The sequence below is a fragment of the Gallinula chloropus genome (genome assembly GCF_964237585.1).
Source record: "Gallinula chloropus genome assembly, chromosome: 13".
NCBI lineage: Eukaryota > Metazoa > Chordata > Aves > Gruiformes > Rallidae > Gallinula > Gallinula chloropus.
This window is the reverse complement of record NC_140098.1, coordinates 2166390-2186993: the sequence shown is the minus strand read 5'-3', so window position 1 is coordinate 2186993 and position 20604 is coordinate 2166390.

Below are 20604 nucleotides of genomic sequence, written 5' to 3'. Positions count from 1 at the left end.
GATATGGGCCACAGCAGAAGGGGAGGGACACTGCGCTGACATTAAATGAAACAAGAAAGGAAGGGAATAAACATTCTTCTTTTAGCCTGAAATTGTATCCTACTTTCTACTTCAGGGCAGCCACAACACAAGTGTGACCCCCTCAACCCTTTCACCCTGGTGCTCAACCCCAGCCAAGTTCAGCGTGGCTGGCAGGATGACAGTGGTCATGGGGGTGCAGCACAGAGTCATCTGAGCAGGCCCACATTGCTTTGGGAGTGAAGATGCTGTATCATAGGGCCAAACATCTGCAAAGCCAGACATCTGTGAGCAGCTTGAGCAGAGGGTTAGCTCTAATTCAGCTTCCATCTCACATTGCTTCTAGGACATGAACTAAACCTTTCACACACCTTCCAGGGCTTGTATGGGACATTGTCTTGGGTGGTAGAGGTGTGAACTGAATTTTTGACTGGATGTTTCCCCACAGTGCTTCTGCTTGAAGGCAGATGCCTTGCAGTGGCTCACATTTTTAAGAAGATCTTGGAGAGGCTTTTCTGAAAAGGGCTGGAATGGAGTCAAAATGAATAATAACTTGTATAGCCTCAGAGCTCTGCTGGAGCCACTAAGTATTAACAAACAGAATTAACATTTACAGGTTAAAGATCTGTTTGGTTGGTGGTTATTTTTCAGCATTAAATATAATTTACAGCTAGCTGATTTATGGGCATGGAGTCATTTAAGATATTAAACAGTACCTAGTAGCTGCTTCATAGCTGCTGAGCAGCTTCAAGTCTTCTGCTCAGCTCCCCGTGTTGTCCCTTTTAAACAAAGGGACCATTAATAAACTGCTCTGAGCAGAACAAGAAAGGACTGAGCACTGCAGCTTCATTTCAGAGGTAATAGACTTAATAATGAACAAATGACACTGGAATAGTTTTAGGCTATTTTTTTTAGTAATGTATGTGCCTTGCAATAGCTCTGTATGTGGTAAGCCCAGCTCAAGAAAAACATTCCATGGTTATTCACATCACAGTCTATTTTGTTATACTTTTCTGTAAAGAGATCCAGACAAAAGCTTCCAAAGGGCTATGTGCCTACGTGCCAAGGTCAGAACCAGTTATTACTTAAAAAAATATTGTTGAAATCGATGAGAACTGGTGTAGGAGTGGGAGGAGGGACTGGGGCACTAGTCTCTGAGGGTTCCATTCCACATCAGTCTTTAACAACTCACATCCACTCTTAGCTCTCTGTGTACTGCTTGAGTGGAATGATTTGGGGGTAGAGGGCAGGGGGAGAGCGGGGTGCATATATCAGGTTTTCTTATAAACCTAAAATTCTGGCAAACATTATAGAAAAATTTAAAATTACCTAAAATTTCAAGGAAACTTGAGGTAAGTATTGAGTGAACTTTAAAGCATCTCCTGGGATCTGCATAAGGATTTATGGGAGCTATTTGAAACCAAACTAAATATAGAGATTTTGCATAGTTCCAAGCCCAAGTCAGACTATGCTGGCAGTTCAAGCTGGGTTCTCCTTTGAGCTTTCAATTTTGTTTGAATCTGAAACTCCAAGCAAAACTCAGGAGATGCAAACATATGCAGACAGTTTCCCCCTGAAGTGCTAACTGACTTGTGAACCAAAACCCAATTGAACTCCAGTCTATTTAAAATCCAGCAGGCAAACACTTAGCTCAGAACAATTCCTTATTCAGTTACATACATAAAAGGAAGATAAAATGGTAGTACAGCATCCACCACACAAAAGTGTATTTAGAGAACAATGAGAAAGTCTCTGTGCTCTACACAATACACTTAGATAGAGGGTATCGCATAATCTCCTTGAACATCTCTACAAGCTGTGATTCCATCTGTGGGCTGCCTATGAAAACCAGAACATGACCAGAATCACTGCAGTGTCCACCTCTATTCCTTGTACTTCCCTAAGATGACTCAGTTTTAAAGAAATCTTGGGTAAGGGGCATAACGACCATCTTCCTCCTGCTTTTGGCTGCCAAACCCATGACTCCCATGGTGATATCTCAGCTATAAGCACAGCCAAAAATGCTGTAACTCTGCCAAAGCTCTCCTTAGAAAACAAAAATAATGTTTATAATGAAAGCCTTTCATGGGAAACTGGAAAGAGATGACTTGAAACTAGGACAGTTTTATTGTGTCTTGCCAGTTACAGAAAGTCTGAGAAGCCAACGATGCACTAGCCACATGCATACAGAAGCTAATGAGAGTTAACACATAGGCAGAACAGTACTAAAACTATACATGACAGTATTCCCATTGGGAAGAGGGAGAGGACCCTCAGTCAAGAGCCTGTGTCTCACACTGAAGAGGACATCTGGCGAGTGACTGTCCAATTCAGGCAAATTAACAGGTGGGTGTGCAAATCACCAGTGTGATCAATTGCTTACAGGATGTGTTTTGCTGTATCTGTACAGAGTATTCACTTATTAGAAATGATTCGTGTCCTTTACTCTGCCCTCTGCTGTGCTCCTGATCCCATGAAGCAGCAGCTCTAGTAAACAAGGTGCACATCATCCAAAAGTACTCAGACACATTTAAGAGCTAAAAAAGTTCATTTTCTGATGTAAACAGCTACAGTTATAGAAATAGGCAATCCTCACAGACACCCAGAAAGTGAGGAAAGGTCAGAGGAAGGGATGAAGATAATGGCACACTCCGTAAGAAAAATCCCAAAGACAGAGCTGGGATGAACTTGCTGAAGAAAAAGGAATACCAGGTCTCCCAAGGGAAGCAGCAGTACAACAACCATGTCAAGAGACAAAACAGAGATGGGTAGTGTAAGACTTCTGAAAAATGAGTTACTATATTCCTGTCACTACTTAGCAATCGGTGTAACTGAGAGGATCACACTGTGGAAGCCACCTTGTCCTCCACCACCAGTTCTCAGATGGAATCTGTCTTCAGGGCTACGGTTTGAGCTGCACTTCTGATGAAGGGTCTGCAACCTTAAGAACTGTTACAAAGTGAAATTCATTACGATCATAATTACCATTCCTAAGTTAACAGATGGGCAGCTGAGATTATGAGAGTGTTATTTGTTCAAGGTCACACAGGAAATCTATGGCAGAACCCTGGTTCGAACACAAGTCTCCAGAGCCCTAACCAAATGCTTTAACCGCAAAGCTATTCTTTTTTTTTCCACAAATAGCCCAGCTGGCACTCTGCTTGCTGAGTGCAGCAGGTAGGGGCTGACATTCCAAGCCCTTTCAATTGATATTATTAGCATATAGCAACAAAGACATGTGCCGTGGAGTATTGGCAGCCAACGGGTAAGTGATGATTGTAAGATAAAGTGTTTGCGTTTCTAGCCATCTGTTTGCAAATAATCCAAATTATTATTTTTAGGAGTGCTGATTCTGTCATAGCTATATTTCTGGTGTAGGGTAGCTCTCTTCTAGTAGTGGATGGCTGAGAAAAAAGCATTTGCTTCTGGTAGAAAACAGAAACACAAACTTTATATACTTCTGATGCGCCCTGCTGATAAAATACAAGAGCTTTACATTCACAAGTTTCTTATTAAATATAACTACAAAATCTGGATAACAAAAAATAACATATTGCATGAAGAGAGCAAAGGTGCAGATGACATATCCAGGAACTTAACATGCAGAAGCTTTTGCTTTCTAAGTTTTTAATATCTTCTACTGAAATTACTGCAAAAGAAAAATGATTTCATAAGCAATATCCCTTCTCTTCCACATGCAAGGTACCTTGCACTGCCTTGCTTTCTCCAACACTCACACAATTAATTTAATTCCTATCCAAACAAAATGCTTCAGTGTCCAAGCAGTGTAACAGATACTAGTCATGTCTCCTCATGTGCTCTGGGAAAATAACAACAGCTGCAAGAGAGCCCCAGACTGGAGCAACAAGGGGTTTGGCTGCTCAGAAGTAAGTACAAGGCACGGTGATGAAGTCTTGGTTTCCAGGCACAAGGAATGTCTTTTGCACTTGCAAGATAAAAGCCAAAGCAGAAGGCAGTTCCTCTCTGCCCAAAGGAGCGGGTCAGTGAAGGAGGATAGCCCATGGATGAAGACCAAAGCAGGAGGAAGAGGGGACATCCCTAGGGACTGAGTCTTGTTAGGAACTTTTTGTAAAACAAAACTCAAAGATTAACTTTTTCTTTGACTATCATAGGAGTTCTCTGGGGAAGTTAGCTTAGCATTTCCTCTCAGTTACATAAACTCTATGTGACCATTTCATTCTACTAGACTAAGGTACCTTCTACATGTTATAAATCTATAAAGTCAGTGGCAAAACGAGTTATACATTCTGATTTATTGTCTGCTTTGGCTGGAATCAACAGGACTATACATTAAGGGGGGAAAAAACAACCCATGCTGTCTCTGTATTTATAACCTTGTCATTTAAACATTTGGCAGCCTTTCAGCTGCTCCATATGTTCACTGTATTAAGCTTTACCATAAAAGGAACTAAGAAGCAAAGTCGAAAGAAAGCTGATATTGTATGGTTTAAAAGTCTGGCAGTAAAAATAATAATCAAGGAAAATTTTCAATAACAGCCATTCGTGGTACCTCTGCTACTTCAAAGGCCTTGTAATGAAACACCGTCATCCTTAAACATTGCTGGCAGGCTGTCTTCATACAAGATGACTTAGAATATACACATCAAAAGCTACTGTTAACCTTGTGCTTAACATAAATAGAAAATCTTTTTTCTAGAGGTGACACTGTAAGGAGACAAAATTAGAATTTAGGAACTGGGAAGATTCTACAGAGTTTGAAGGGTTGTATAAAAGAGCAAAGAAATAAACACTTTCGGAAGAGAGTTTGAAAATGGGTGGCAGTGGGTTTTCCACAGTCCTAATGTGTTGGTTTGTACTCATCAGAGTATTATAATACTTCTAGAGACATGGGAAGTTTAACAAATTTACATAATAAATACACAGTTACATATACTTTCATACACATTTGTGTAATTGATATATAATTACCTACCTTCAGGGTATACCTCTTTTCCCAAACCTGCTTTCTTTTGGCAGAATTCATTGCAAGTGCCCTGCTATGACATAACAGGACATAACAATAACAAGAAAACAAAATTACTCAGTTTGAAGTTAGATCTCCCATCCTTCAGACTTGTATCAGCTTTGCAAGTTTAGGAGTTTGTGGTTCTTACTTAGGAATTGAAGCTTTGTGTTTGTACTTTGAGATGCAAAAGACTTCTTCACCATCAGTTAACTCTACTTTCTTAGTTTCACAAATATTCCTTTTGAAACATATCCCAGCTATGGACAAGAGGCAGCTGAAATAACTCCCACTTCCATGCCAGCATCTCCCCAAAGCCCTGTGGTACTTCCTGAGAGCTCTCATATGTGGAGAACAAATCAGAATTGTTTCCTCTATGAACCTTTTTAATTTAAGATTGTAATCAAAAGTGGCTCATAACATAGTTGCCATTAAACATCATCTGTGACCACATGCAGTATAAATAATCATCAGCAGGCAAGGTTGCTAACCTTGTGCAACAGTCCTTTGCTTCCTTGGAGAAACAGCCTGAAGCATGATCCTAACACTTCTCAGATTGGAAAAAAAAAAGTTGTGTACAGTAACTTTGACTAGGGGTGGGTGGAGAGGAGGTATAATTAATAGAAGGAAAACCCAGAATTCTTTTGAACCCACTATTTTCTCCTCACTGTAAAGTCCCCAAAATGTTTCCTATTCTTATGCACAGTGTAAGTGAAGAATTGAGTTGACCTACCGTCCTGGACAAGAGCTATCCAAATTCTTGTATTTAATAGCCAGTTCTTTCCCATTTCACTGAACTCTTGTTGAGCCATTTGCTGTGCCTTCCCTCTGCACAGATCATCCTACATTGCCAAAACACATAAGGTAACTGAGAAAGTTTCCCAACTAAGATTTGCTACAGTCATATTTAGACAATACCACCAGGAAACAGAGGCAATCAATCAACACTCACTGACAGAAGAAAAGTCACATTTTATATTAGTAATACTAAATTCCTGAAGTTTCATACATGTAACAATGGACTTCTGGCATTATTGTGAAATTGTGCAACCTAAGACATCCAGAAATGGCTATCCAGCTCCATGATGTGACTCAAACAAAATCCAGTAGCCTTGCCAACTACTGCCTTATTCTGTGCTTTTCAATATTAATTTTATTGTGTATTGTCTAATTATCCTTCAGTATAGTATATGCTATTCTTTTTGCTCATTCAACATCACTTGCTGAATGATCTTTTGTAACAAACTTCTGAATTATTGTCTTAAGCAACTTATATGCAAAAAATGAAAAGGAAAACCAAAATAATTTTCAAGTCTTCCCAGTTGAATTAATCTGGTTTCTATTAACTGAAGAATTCATAATTTTGTTGCCATTTACACATATTTTTTCAGTGTGATTATGGGATGGTATCTAATGAACAAACTATTTGATTAGAAAATCATCACTATCGTCTGATCATGAAATACATCAGGCAGTAGTATAGCATGGAAAAACAGGGCTGATTCAGGACATACACCAAAACTGCACAGCACATTTGCAGCCTTTTCTGTTAATGGATCTGAAAAAGAAATCTGCCATTCTCTATTAAGGTAAGACTTTATTATGTCATGTGTTATAGAATCATAGAACAGTTTGGGTTGGAAAGGACCTCTAAAGATCCTCTAGTCTAGCCAGACTGCAAAGAGCAGGAACATCTTCAGCTAGATCACTTTGCTCACCATATCACCTTTGATCACAGTATATGAATAGGCATTAGTACATGTGGATGTGATTCATTACTTCAAAGGAGATCCTTAAAAATTAAAACAAATCCTATCTATCCCAACTTATATCACTGGAGCAACAGATAAAGCAGAGCTGACAGTTCAAAACATTATTAATACTTGTGTGCAATTCTTTTTTTTTTGGCATGCCAAAACACTTGGGAGTAAATTGTTATTTTAAATAGTTGTAGAGTCTGAAATTCAAAGTAACTTGTCAATGAAACATGAAATTTGTCAGTACTCCCATTACCTCTATGCTCAAAAACCTCATAAATAAATAAACACACCTTCTTGATGTTAAATGTTTATCAGTTTTGCTTTTTATGAGAGAATGACTTGATAGTACATTAGTAATGAAAGGTGGAAAAATAATCAGAATCTATGTAAAAATGGTTAATTCATGAGGCAAATACACAGAACAGCTTCAGCAATTAATAGAAATTCAACGTCTTATCATATTATCACTGTGAGTCACTGACTTTCTCAGCTGGATCCAGGAAATATTTAAAAGAGTTAACAGACAAAATAATTCATGAGTTTGTACTTTTCATGAAGGCATAAGAATGTGGCTGTGCTTTTAAGCTGTCTGCCATTTGATTTGTGTAATCAATATGACTACTTTCCAAAAGTTTCTTGTTTTCAAACCAATGACCTATTATTCATTTTAAAAAATAACACTGAGCTGCATCGTGGACAACTTGCATATACATCCCTTTGTTTAGCTTGTATGGGGACACATTTGTATTTCATTTCTAAAACAAGTAAAGCCCTCAAAATCTATCTATCTGCTGCCTAAATGTTATTAGAGGATTTTTTGTGTGTGGACAACTACTGGTTGATGTATCTAACAAAACTGAATAGGAATTCAACTGTTACTGTTTTACTGTGAAGGAATGACCTGCATAGCACTGACAAGCTTTCATAGTGCTCTTTGCACTAATATAAAATAATTTACAGGGCACAATTTTGGTCATGGGCAAACTCTAAATGAGACATGAAAATTATTATTGAAGCAAGATGGAAAGTGTTCTTTCCTTTCCCAAACACTATCTTAAAATATCAGAGAAGTAGACTCTACATACAAGAATTAATATCTCCAAAGCATCAGAAGTAATCTTTAAAATAACGTAACAAACAGTAGCAGCCTGTTCTAAGTTCTACGTAGAAATCACCAAATCACAGAATCATTAAGGTTGGAAAAGACCTCCAAGACCATCTAGTCCAACTGTCCCCCTACCACCTATATTACTAACTAAACCATGCCACTAAGTACCTCATCCAACCTTTCCTTAACCACTCTGAGGGATGGTGACTTCACCACCTCTCTGGACAACCCACTCCAATGCCTACCCTCTCTTTCTGAGAAGAAATTTCTCCTAATATCTAACCTGAACCATCCCTGGCACAAGTTGCAGCCATTCCCTCTTGTCCTATCACTAGTTATCTGCAAGAAGAGGCTGACCCCCAGCTCACCACAACAATGACCTAACCTTACTACTTCTGCTAATGCGAATTATTGTTTTGGGGTGGGAAAACTTAATAAGCTAATTAAATAAGCTGATTATAACCACAAAGTCAGCATTACTGGCATGAAAGCTGCCTTTTAATATGCTTAGTAAAAAACAGTGCCACCGTGTATACCACACAACTGTGAAAAGAGGCACATGCATACGAATGTGACATGTCTGGAGAGCTCCCGTTCACGTGTGTGTGCCGGTGGATGGCTGCACACACACTGTGTTCACATACTGCTCTTTCCACTCAGGCAGCCCTGTATTTCATCCCCACGCAGGCTTGGTTATTTTTTTAACAGCTTCCAAACAGTAATGCCTAATACATCAGGACCGTAGTTGTGAAATACCGTGAGGCTATAAAACAGAAAGACTGAAAGTTTGCTTTCCAAAATTGTAATGATGCAGACTGTGTTTGATCCTTAATGGAAATAAACATTGAAAAATGCATGCCTTCATTAAAAGACAATTATAAGCTTAACATGCTGTATACAACTACTTAGAAACAGCAGAGCCCTCTATATTGAAGATTTTAGATGACTCTCTGCAAATGGAAGTGTTAAAAGCACATAAGACTTTCCCCACTATGCGATCTGGACAAAAATACCTTTTCCCTTGAGTTATATACGTACTTCCATGGAATTGCAAAAATAGATATGGGGAGGTAATATTTCAGCACTGTTTTAACAGCACAGCTTTGCCTTCAGTAAACAAAAATCCAGGGTCTCCCTACTCGATTATGTTATACACTCTTTGCTAAACATCTGCAAACTTTATACAAAGAAACCCCTAAAATTGAAAATGACACAGTTAGCAAAGTAATACATAATCTGATGACTGCCGATCATTTTTGTACATCAAGTTCAGAACAATAAACTTTTATTATTGTAAATAAAATATAAATGAGTGATAAATTGCCTAAAAGACATTGAAAAGGCACTTGATAGGATGGTGTCAATATTCTGGTTTTTCCTACAGCACTTGAAGTAAGAGCATTATTCATTCAGATATGAAAAGCTGAGGACCATATTCTGATTTGACTTAGGATGGTAAAATGGAAAAATGCTAGATAAGCACACTTCTATAATTGATACCAGAGGCAGAGGAGAGCAGATGGTAGGCGGCTATTTTCTTCATAATACCTCCACCAATGCTTTCAATCAGTTTCTGTAAAATGGGTATATCTCTTCTATTGCCCCTTCCTCAAACTGGATTCACAGCAATAGCACCTGTTGGTATCTACTTTCCAATGAATCTTATTTCTTATTTCTTGTACGGTTACTTGAAGATAATTTAAATTGCCTCTTACCCACAGGCTCTTAAATGTAATCAATAGCTACTAAAACCATGGACTATTAATCAAAGAGGGGTGACATATTCTTATTTGACCTTTATGAGCAAACCCTCTTAGTGATGACACTTTTCTGCTTAACATCACCATTTTGTTCCAACATTATTTGTCTTTGGAGAAACTACAAGCCCATGGAAATCAATTGCATAAAGGACAGAATTTCATCCTTGAAGTATGGATTCAAGACTATGCAATACAGGGTTGCAACACCTACACATTTATAAGCAGTGAAACTACATTTATGTTTTAACCCAAGAAATACATTATCAACCGAGCAGCTATTTCTGATCATCCATTTTTGACTGATCCTTATGCCTATGACTTCAGTGCATTTCCTAGAGGCTCTCATGATAGTTATATACTTTCCACACTATTTCAACAATAGAAAGTAAAAATATATAGATATCCAAGAGCCATTTGACCATGTTTTGCAGTCTTACCATATGAAGAAGTTCTCCATGCCTTTTATAAGCAGAAAAATAAAAATGCAAAGTGTGGAATTCTACACCGAAGTAGGTAATTTCTTTGAGGAAATCATTTATCTAATTTAAAAATGGTACAACTTCAAGATACAAGTATCTTGTAGAGTTAGACCCCAATTATTTCTGAAACAATGTGCATTTGAGCAGTTGGGGCACATTGCTCCCTCTGTAAACATGTAGAATAAAGAAGAAATGTTTTCTTCCCTGTATATAAAAACCATAATAGCCAGTCTTTTACTTTACTTGATGATTAGTAGAACTTACACAAGCCATTAAGCCAATATACACTGGTTGACAGAGCTCCTTTGTTTTATTTGTTATGATATGGCAAGTCTAAATAACCTCTTACAGCTAAAGATATATTACCTTGAATTATACTTAACAGCTTACTATAATGCAATACTTTATATCTTACCCTATATTATGGGCAACGTTTATACTCCGTTAAAGTCTGTTCTTTAATTTTCATAGTGGTACAAGTTATTAGCTTCTGAACTACAATACTTCTTCTCTTCTCTGCTCTTGAAGCAGGCAGGAATATGGCCCTGCAGGGTTTTTTACCTGAAGTGCATGAAAGAAATCTGAGCATCAGATTACCACTTGGCTATGTTCTGCTAGAGACTTATGAACTGAAAAAGAATAATACAAGCAAATTCATGAAAAGAATCATACTGACTGTTTACAATGAAGATTGCCTAAATCATGCAAATCCACAACCACATTATACGCAATTTAACAATGATTCATACACGAGGCAGGCTTGCTGGGGTACAAATGTAATGTATTTCACTTGCAGAATGCAACTGCAATGATTCTTTCCATGCATCAGTTTTACTCAAACATACTTCATACCTTCTCAGTTCTTTGGGAAATTTTTCTCTCACTGGGAGCTTTTCTGCTAACATACAGTTAATTCCACCCACTTCATGCCTTCATGAAGCTGGTCTTTAAGATGAAAGAAAGGAGATGTAGATTAGGTATAAGGAAGAAATTCTTCCCTGTGAGGGTGGGGAGGCCCTGGTACAGATTGCCCAGAAAAGCTGTGGTTGTCTCCTCCCTGGCAGTGTCCAAGGCCAAATTGAATGGGGCTTTGGGCAACTTGGGCTGGTGGAGGCTGTCCCTGCCCATGGCAGGTGGGTTGAACTATATGGACTTTGATGTCCCTTCCAACCCAGACCAGTCTGGCATTCTACATTCATTGGAAATGAAAAAAGCCAATAGTGCTGGGGTTTTACCACAATAGAGCAATTCATATTTGTGTGATAGTGACACACGCTGTTGTTTACACAAACTATTTTCAAAGCACGCAACATCTGATGGATTTTAGCAGTAAACACTATGACTAGCAGCACTCTGCATTGCAACAGATGGGAGAGGAAAAGTAAAGCCGAGGAAGTTCAAATCTCCATTGACTCCTTGCAGACATCTGCAAGAGTGCTGTGACAAGGAAGGAAGAGTGGTCTGCTCAATCTACAACGGGTCCAGTTCACTCTGCTTAGGGATACATTTGCAGTAGTTATTTGTTTGTTACTACCTTGTGGACCAAAGGACAGGCTGCATCCATCACAGTTATGCACAGCTCAAATGCTCACCATTTGGCCCAGATATAATTTATTAAAACATATCAATTAAATTACCTGATGGCCAATATGGTGTAAATTTTATAACGGTTTTATGTTACGAGTTCTCTTTATTTCCACATTGAAAATTTCAAGGTAATCACAAGAAGAAAAATAACTAGGCACATAAACAAATACTATCTTTTATAACTGCAAATAGATTGCATCCCTAAAGCCGAAGTATTGTGCATCTTATTCTGGATTATTTTGTGCAATTACTTCTTTGATTACTAGTGTGATAATGTTGAGATGAGTTTTCAACCTTTCAAAATTAGACCTTTATACACAAATATGTTTTGCAGAATAGTAAATGATTTAATAGTCCATACATAATAGTAGCAGTAAAAATTGTAGCAGTCCTATAATTGAGCTAATGGAGAATCTGATGGAAAGACAAGATAACAAAGGAGAAATGATGCAGGAAAAATTGCTTCGCTTTGAGTCCAAATGGTAAAAGTAGCTTGAGAAGCCTAGAATTTCATGTGCAGTTAGTTTCAAAAATGAAAGATTCGAATATAATAAAAAGACATTATGTAACACATGGCTAAAAAGAAATGAAAAAAAGACAGGAATATTCTACCTATACCGTCATTCTTTAAAATTACTGCTATCAGGAGGCTTTCACAATTTTGGAAAACTTGCTTGAGAAGTTGTACTTCTCCACATAAGAAAAGTGTCTTAAAGTGCATGACATTCTTCATCTAGTGAGAGTAATTTGAAAGGTTATTGAGCATGCAAAAAATATAAAATAAAGATGCCTGATTAGAGATGACAAATTCGATGCTGGATAGCAGCAATGAAAGTTACTGTAGACAATATTCACCAGAATAAAGTCTCCTGTATGATTTCATATTAAAATGTAAAAACTCATCCTTTCATAATTTCTTTTTAAATTTCCAATTTTCTTTATCACTTTATCTTTTTTATACAGTGGATCAAAATTCTATGGCACTGGGGGTCAAGTCTTTCTCTCTTTTAATAAATAATGCCATTATTTTGAAGAGGCAATAGGTAGGAAATATACTATAGAGAAGCCAGTGCATTGGCTGGTTTTGGATATTGCTTCATTGTACTTCTGCTGAACAGTCTGAAGTCAGTTTTTGCTATTGCCCAGCCTTTCAGAGGTTTGACTTCAATTTGCAAACCATATAATTGTTGCTGAAAAAATAATCATCTGTGTGCTTGCTCGGTGGGGCAGAGCACAATGGAGGGAATGAGAGGCATTTGCCATAGATGGTGTCAATATTAATGGTCTGTAGTCAAACCATTCATCTACATTCTCAATAACATTAGCTTCTCCTAAATAAAAGGAATGAAATTTTGTGTGCATATGAAATGATGCTTGCATTTGAGCTCCAGTTTTCTCTACCACTTCCTGAGCATACAGATTAGATGCTGTTCCGATCCCACTGCTGTATGAGGACTGCAGCAATACTCTCTCCACATGTAACCGAGGACTACTTAGCTATGCATTTGCTGCCATAGTAACTCTGGCTGGGACCTCTGTAATTAAGTATGTTGTTCCTCAGACTTGCAAGATGCACACGCCCTCCCTGTTCAGTGGACACCATTACACAGCTCTGCTCTGCTCTTGCTGGTTTAGGTGGGTAGCACAGACTCCACTTCCCCCAGTATGTTTCCCCAGGTCCAGGAACAACGTGCAGTTGTCACTATGTGTAATGACAGCAAAAAAGCACCTTCAGGTTAATACTCTTCTAACCTCGTCTAACAAGAATTAAAGTACGGTGCGAGTTGTTCCATGGACCAGCATGGTCTCATATGGCATAAAAATCTCAGAAAACACTTCTGTAGTGAAAGTTAGGCAGTAAATCTTACTCTGTTACTGACTTCAGCATGGAAAACGTGCTGCGTTTTCTCAGAACTGCTCTCTGTACTCACCTACAGGCAGCAGAAACATCACCCTTTGTGCAATTTCACATGTGGTTAGAAATGCAGTGTGGGGCTCCTTTCATTTCAGCGTGGCTGTCATATTCCAGTGGGTGACTTGTCACTGAGTGCGATGAAATAACGGAGTGTGAACAGAATACCATCTGATGTGACTTCAGCTTTAAAGAAATGGATCATTTTGATAACAGCAGGTAGAAGTAAGAAATTATCCATAAAACACTGCTATTTACTGCTACCTGAAGGTTGAAGTACTGTGTGCACTGTTTGCCAGAAGCATTCCTGGTTGAACACCACAGAAATTATGGGACTGCTTTTGAAACCACACTGAGGATCTAAACAAGTGAAAACATTCCAAAAACCTTCCACCCACATATATCAATTCCTATGTTTGACTTTTTTTACAGGTATTTGTTTAAGCACGCATGAAAAGGGAAAATACAAAACTCCACTCTAATACCACTCAAAATAAATGCATTGTCTGAATTTTAAAAGTAAAGAAGTCATTGTGCCTTTAAATTAATCCTATCAAATAGCTATGCTCTTTAGCTAATACAGCGGGATGCATCACACCAAAGAGTCATTTCATGGGCTTTCATTATCACTAAGGTGAACTTTTGCCAGCCAAAGCAGGCAAAAATACAATGTTGGCTATTTATTTTGTGAATGAATTCAGGCAAGGACTTGCACACATAAACTTCACATGCCAGTACGTGTTATAAATGTGCTAGCTCATGTGCAGGATAGCTTTATTCTGTTATTTATGGACCAAAAATATTGCTGAAGTGCTGGGTGAAAGGACACTGCTCATTATCCCATCCATTTTCAGTAGGATGTGAGCAAAGCAATGCAAAGCAAGTAGATAAAAATTATGCAAAATGTAAAGAAAAAAAAAGTAGCAGATATTTATTTTCTTTATTCTCTTTCCCTCTATGTAACCCTTCTCTAATAAAGTCACTGATGGATGATACAGTGTGCACAACATGCAGCACTTCAGTCCATCTTGACCACAGCTGTGGAGATCTGGCACATAGGTGTTTGTATCTGCTGGATAAGCAGTCACATATCTTTTGTAGAGATTATCCTCAGCTGCTTCGCTGGGAAGTGTTTTCATGCCCACTGGCACAAATGACCAAAATAAATCCTCTTCCAAAGAGGATCACTGACAGCAGCAGAGGCAACACTGGCACGTCCATCCCCCAAATGAAGCAATAAGAAAGTTTGGGCTCCCTGCAGGAATCAGAGGCAGCTCGTTTGGTCTGGAGCTGTGCGAGCAAGAGAAACACAGTATCTGCTAATACAGCCCGTGATTCCCAGAGCTCTTGGTGCAGAGCAGAGGCTTAGCAGGGAAAGGCTTCTTAAAATTCTTTGTCACGATTGCTGTCTTCACCAAACCAGGTCTATCTGTACCTAAATATTGCCTTCATTCAGGTATGTCACATGAAAAGCTATTCATTAGAAATGAAGCACTTACAACTTAGAGAAATTTGAAAATTGCAGTAGAAATCTGCCTGGAGCTGAGGCGATCACAGCAGCCATTTCTGCTTCCACTGACACAAGACATCCTTTAAAGCAGTTAAGGACTTAGGGATGTCTTTTACTATTTCACAGCTAATGGTTAAGCATCTGAAAAGCACCCTGGCTCCCCCACAAGTGTGTAAAGAACACCAATACTGATGGGATTTCATTACAACTGCAGGTTATGTACTAAACTGTAACAAGAAAATAAACCTGGCCAAGAGCCTCTTTAACCTGCAACAGGACTGTGTGTTTTTTATATACATATTAATAATAAGATTCTTTCCTTTAATTACATTATTTCAAAATGTATCAACAAAATGAATGGCATTTTGCATGTTAGCACCACATGGGTGCATAGTACAAAACACCTTTTTGTCTTTTTTGTTAACTTATGCAGAACCTGAAAGAACATGAATGCCCCACAGCATTATTTTGATTTAATACCTTGAAACAAGGGAACTAGCCAACAGCATTCAATAAGTTAAATGGCCATGAGTCACCAAGGGACATCAGTTGGAGATTTTCTGGTCTAGCACACAACAATGCAATGAAAAAAAGCCCAAACAAACTAACAAACAGCAGACCAGTTAAAGAAGTTAGTTTGGTTTTCATTGGTTTTGTTTGCTTGTTTGTTGGGTTGATTTTTTTTTTATTGGGTTTTTTTGATGTTTTTTTTTGTCCCACCAAGTAAATTAAATATCTCTGCAATTCGGATTTTGCTCAGTTTGCTTAATGGATTTTCTTTTTTTCTTTTTCTTTATAGTCTGATAAGAAATAGAATGTCCAGGAATAATATATTGAATTGATAACTTTTCATGAAAAAGATAGCTAATCACTATGAGCAACATTCAGCAATCAAAGAAGTCTGACACCTAAATCCATGAAATTTTTTTGTGATTAACATTTCAGAGTACAGACCATTTACACTGTTTGACTGAATATGGATCTGACCATAAAAGTCAGTGACACATCTCATGTTTTCTCTGAACTGGAAACCCACACCAGAAATACTAGCATTACACTGAGAAGCCATTTATAAACACAATTTCAACAGCTGCAAAATAGTGAGCTTAATTTTGCAAACATTGTTACAAATAGAAAACAACAAAGGACATCCTGAACACAGCAAGCAATTAAAGCAACTAGTTTTGCTGTAATATCATGATGGTTTTAAAAATAGATTTTTGAAATACTGAGAAGCAAGAGTTCATAAATGGGTTCATTACTCTAACTTGAAATAAAAAGAAAATTTCCCTTAAAAATTAAAAAATTAATTATTAATAATGGTTCATAATTAATCTGCAGAAATGTAAGCTAAAATTTTTGAGCAAAATAAGAAGTAAAATTTAAGCAATAATTTCTTCTACGTGTTACAGCCATAGAGGATAAACTTACAAACTTTACTTCAGCTTCCACGCTGGTTGCGTTTCAAATCCAGTTAGTTCAGGTAAACAACATCTTCTAGTATGGTTTAGGTTTTTGACATATCTGTCTTGTCCTTCTGAAATAAATATTACATAATCACACAAATTAAGTTTGTTTTTACTTCTAGTGTTTGTCTCTGTGGGATACTGCAAGATGACCCTGTTTATCATTTCACATTCACCTGAATTACTGTGACTTACAGTTTTTCAGTATAAACTCTTTGAACATCCACGGTACCATGACGATGCATCCATAGTTTCTCATGAAGTTGTCAGGAGGACAAGTTTCCACTAGAAATGAAAGAGCCTGCAGGGAAATGAAAGGGAACAGAACTGAATTTTACACTAAGCTATTCTTGCTTTATCTGGTTTTCCCCTTCTTGCTCAGAGGTGACCACGCAGACCTGCCATTAGATTGATCTCTGTGGCATGTTGTACGTTTAAAATCTTTAGAATTCTGATACAGAATTACTGCACAGATGCCAGGCTGTGATGGAGGTTAATAAAAAAAGAAAACACTGCCTGAAAACAGATGTTTGGATTTTGAAGCACAAATATAGCTGACACTCGACAGATAAGCCCAGATTTCACCAAGTCTAAGGGATAAGAGACAAACATTCCTCCTTTAATCTGATTTGGTTTACTCACTAGTATTCAGATAAGATAAAAGCATAAAAGATCAAGGTCCTATCTTTTGAACGATTAATCACTGGCTTTTTATTTCTTCTATAATACTTGGAGCGTCTGTGTATCCAATAGAAGGCAAATCTCACATATAAGAGGAATTCTAGGGTTTCCTACCAATTGCCTGTTTAAAAAATGAGGTCATTGGCAAAAGTTATGAATAGAGTTGAGTTTTAATGACTTCTCATTAAAGTCATACCAATTAATTAAAAAACCCAACAACTACGTAAAACCCACTAATATATATATATTAATCTCCAAAGTTTTGAAGATGACATTTCTAATAGACAAGGATGGACTGTAACTATCAAGTCCTGTTGCAAGTAACCACTACATTTCCAGGATCCAAAAGAATGCTAACCTGAAAAAGTGAATAATTGCCAATTAAAATGATAATTAATAAACATTGTGCTAATGTCTTATCAGTCCCCTCACATAGAACACTTTTTCACTAGCTAAAGCAAAAAAGCAATTAACAGCAATTATGGGATATCCTATGATGTCAATACTAACAAGTTTTCAAGATCATCAACACTGACCTTAAAAATAAGTAAGGAGACATCGTGACACCATCCACAACTCACAGAACTCTGTCCAAATTACATGGGATTTAGGCAAGGTATTGGAAAAGCAACTCACTGAAGGGGTGTAAGCAATGGTTTTTTTGTGGTATGCAGGACCATGGAAACAAAAGTGAGTTTCTAAAGTACTCATAATGTGAGTACATTAAATTAAGTTTCAGCTAATGAGGGAGGAAGGGCTGATTTCTTTTTTGCTCACTTTAAAGTAGCACCTTCACTGATTTATTTTTAATTTTCAACAATCATAATATGACTTGCAAAATTATTACATAGAAAACCACATGACATGAAATTCATAATTTGTGACATTGATAAATATAAAGACTATTAGTTAAATGTCTGTGTGCTAAGTGAGTGCTTGAGAATTGTATTTTTACACTTTCGGCAAAGTGCAAAAATTACAGGACAGTGAAGCCAGCAGAAGTGTCATCAAGTCCCGTGTTACCAGTGGTGGTACGTGGTTTCACTGTTACTATTAACAATCCAAGGAAATAAGGACAATGAATCATTCAAGGTTGTATAGGAATGTACCACCAATACCACCACTGCATGCATAGGCACATCTTACAGAACAATTCTTCAAACTCCACAGGTTGCACCAGATCAATAAAAAGAATACCACAGTATTTTCAGTATCCTCTAGACTGTAAAGGTGTCTGATGGAAGCAGGATTTTACTGGTGGTCAATGTAACTGTTTCTTATTTGTACATTCCATAAGTTACAAGAAAAAAAAAGGAAGCTTAGAAATTCAGTGAAGCAAAGAGGTTCTGTCAGTTTATTCTGACAATTATTGCTCCCCAACCTTTGTGCCATCTGTGTATATTGCACAGGAAAACTAATAAAGTGGCTGCTGGAGCAGAGGTTGTACTGGTTTTTAGCTGGTGGGGATCCCCTCCCATGGAGGGTTACTGGGCAGATACAGCATTTGCTTCTCCTTGGCTCATGCAGCTGACTTCTTTCTGGTGAGAGCCTATAGAAAGGCACATGGTGAAATAATAATTTATTTTGCTAAATGAACGAGAAGCAAACCGAATGCCATTGGCATGGAGCAGACAACCACAGCTCTACAGGGAATAACTGCAGTATTTTTGAATAGAGTCAGGGTACTGGTTTCTCAAGTGTCAGTGCACAAGATTTTCTTCTTCATACCTGTTTCTAAGGTGGAGACAAGTACAAAATCAGTGTCTAATCTAAAATCTTAATAATCACTCCCTGCTTGAGGTCTGACCCAAACCCAGCTATAACATCCAGTTGGTCTTGAGAACTGCTAAGCCTGAGCCAGTGGCTGCCTCTCAGCAGGTTTTACAGCACAAAGGGGGTGTAAAAGCTGGAGTATCCACCCCCATGTGTGTTCTGCTCTGCCTGAGATCACAAACCTAAAAGGTTTGAGTTAGGCTAATAAATGTGTATTTTGCCACTTCACTGATGCCTTGTATCTACTTCATTTATGTGCCTCTTGCTAGTATTTCTCGTGTCTATCAAGAGCAGATTACTGACAGACAAGGTTGGTTTGTTATCACAGCCCAAATTCATCTAGAAACCTTCAAGGTTTCAGGAGCCCACAAAGCTTAACTTGCGGTAAGAAATTGAAAGTCTACAAAAAAGAAGGAAAAAAAACCCTCAAAACCGGGATAAAACCAGCAAAATGGCTGATCTGACAAATCAGGAGGGTGCTAACAGCTCCCCTAGTACTGCCCTACTTCAAACAGAGCTGCTGCCAGCACAGCCCTTAGGCAACCCCAACAATTTATGTAGTAGTTTAGCTTGGTCATTTCTCTGGCTAACCTGCTTGTAATTAGGCACTTTTTGTGGATATCACATTTCCATGCCACTGGCCTTTTTTCTTCCTTCAGTTGTTTGTTTTTTTGGTTTGTTTTTTGGGGGTTTTTAATGTTCCATGTGATTTAATGAGCCAGCACCTTTTTCTGTTTAAAACAAACTAGGTGTTAGAAATTAATCATCCACAGCAGGCCCCACAGCAGGCCCCACAGTTGTCAATGCTTTGTCAAGAAACCCTCAGGTCTTATAAACAGTGATATGAAACCCAGCAAGATTTTTTGGGATGTGCAGGTCTCTCCTATAGGCAAGTCTGGTTTTTATTCCCATTCGTATTACTCTAAAGAAGCCTCATAACCTATTTGCTGAAAATAAGCAGGAGCGTGTGGTCGAGCAACTTTACTCACTCTCTGGGGACTCCTGAGATGGCCCAGCAGCGGGGCAGGGCCTGCAGAGCACTGGTACGTGTTGGCACTGAGAAACAGCTACCATGTTTACACAGACTGTATTTCAGGTTCAGAAATCGTAGCCCTGATCATAGCCCTCCTCCTAAGTGAAATTTAGTCTTGTATTTTTAAGCAGGTTTTATTTCTGAAGGTCTCCCCATCCCACTTGCTGGTTAGTCAGAACATGATCTCATAAAGACATGTCCCTGGCAAACAATGGATGAGAACTGGTATGTTGCATTATGTCACACTCATTGAACATGTGTCTTGAGGCCAGATTAATAAAAGAGAGAGCTGCAATGTCTCTTATATGTGTTTATATTTGATCTACTACTCATGAACTATCAGTGAGAAAGGAGAATCTAAGCCTTCGAATCATAACTGCTTTCAGAATAAAAATAATACATAGTAAAACTACATAGCTTCAAATTAGTAAACCTAAATATTTACTTTGCATGACCTGTTATTTAATATGCTGTGCACAAGGAAAATAATCTGTTTAGAGTTATGCTCATGTATCATCAAAAAAATAGCTAAT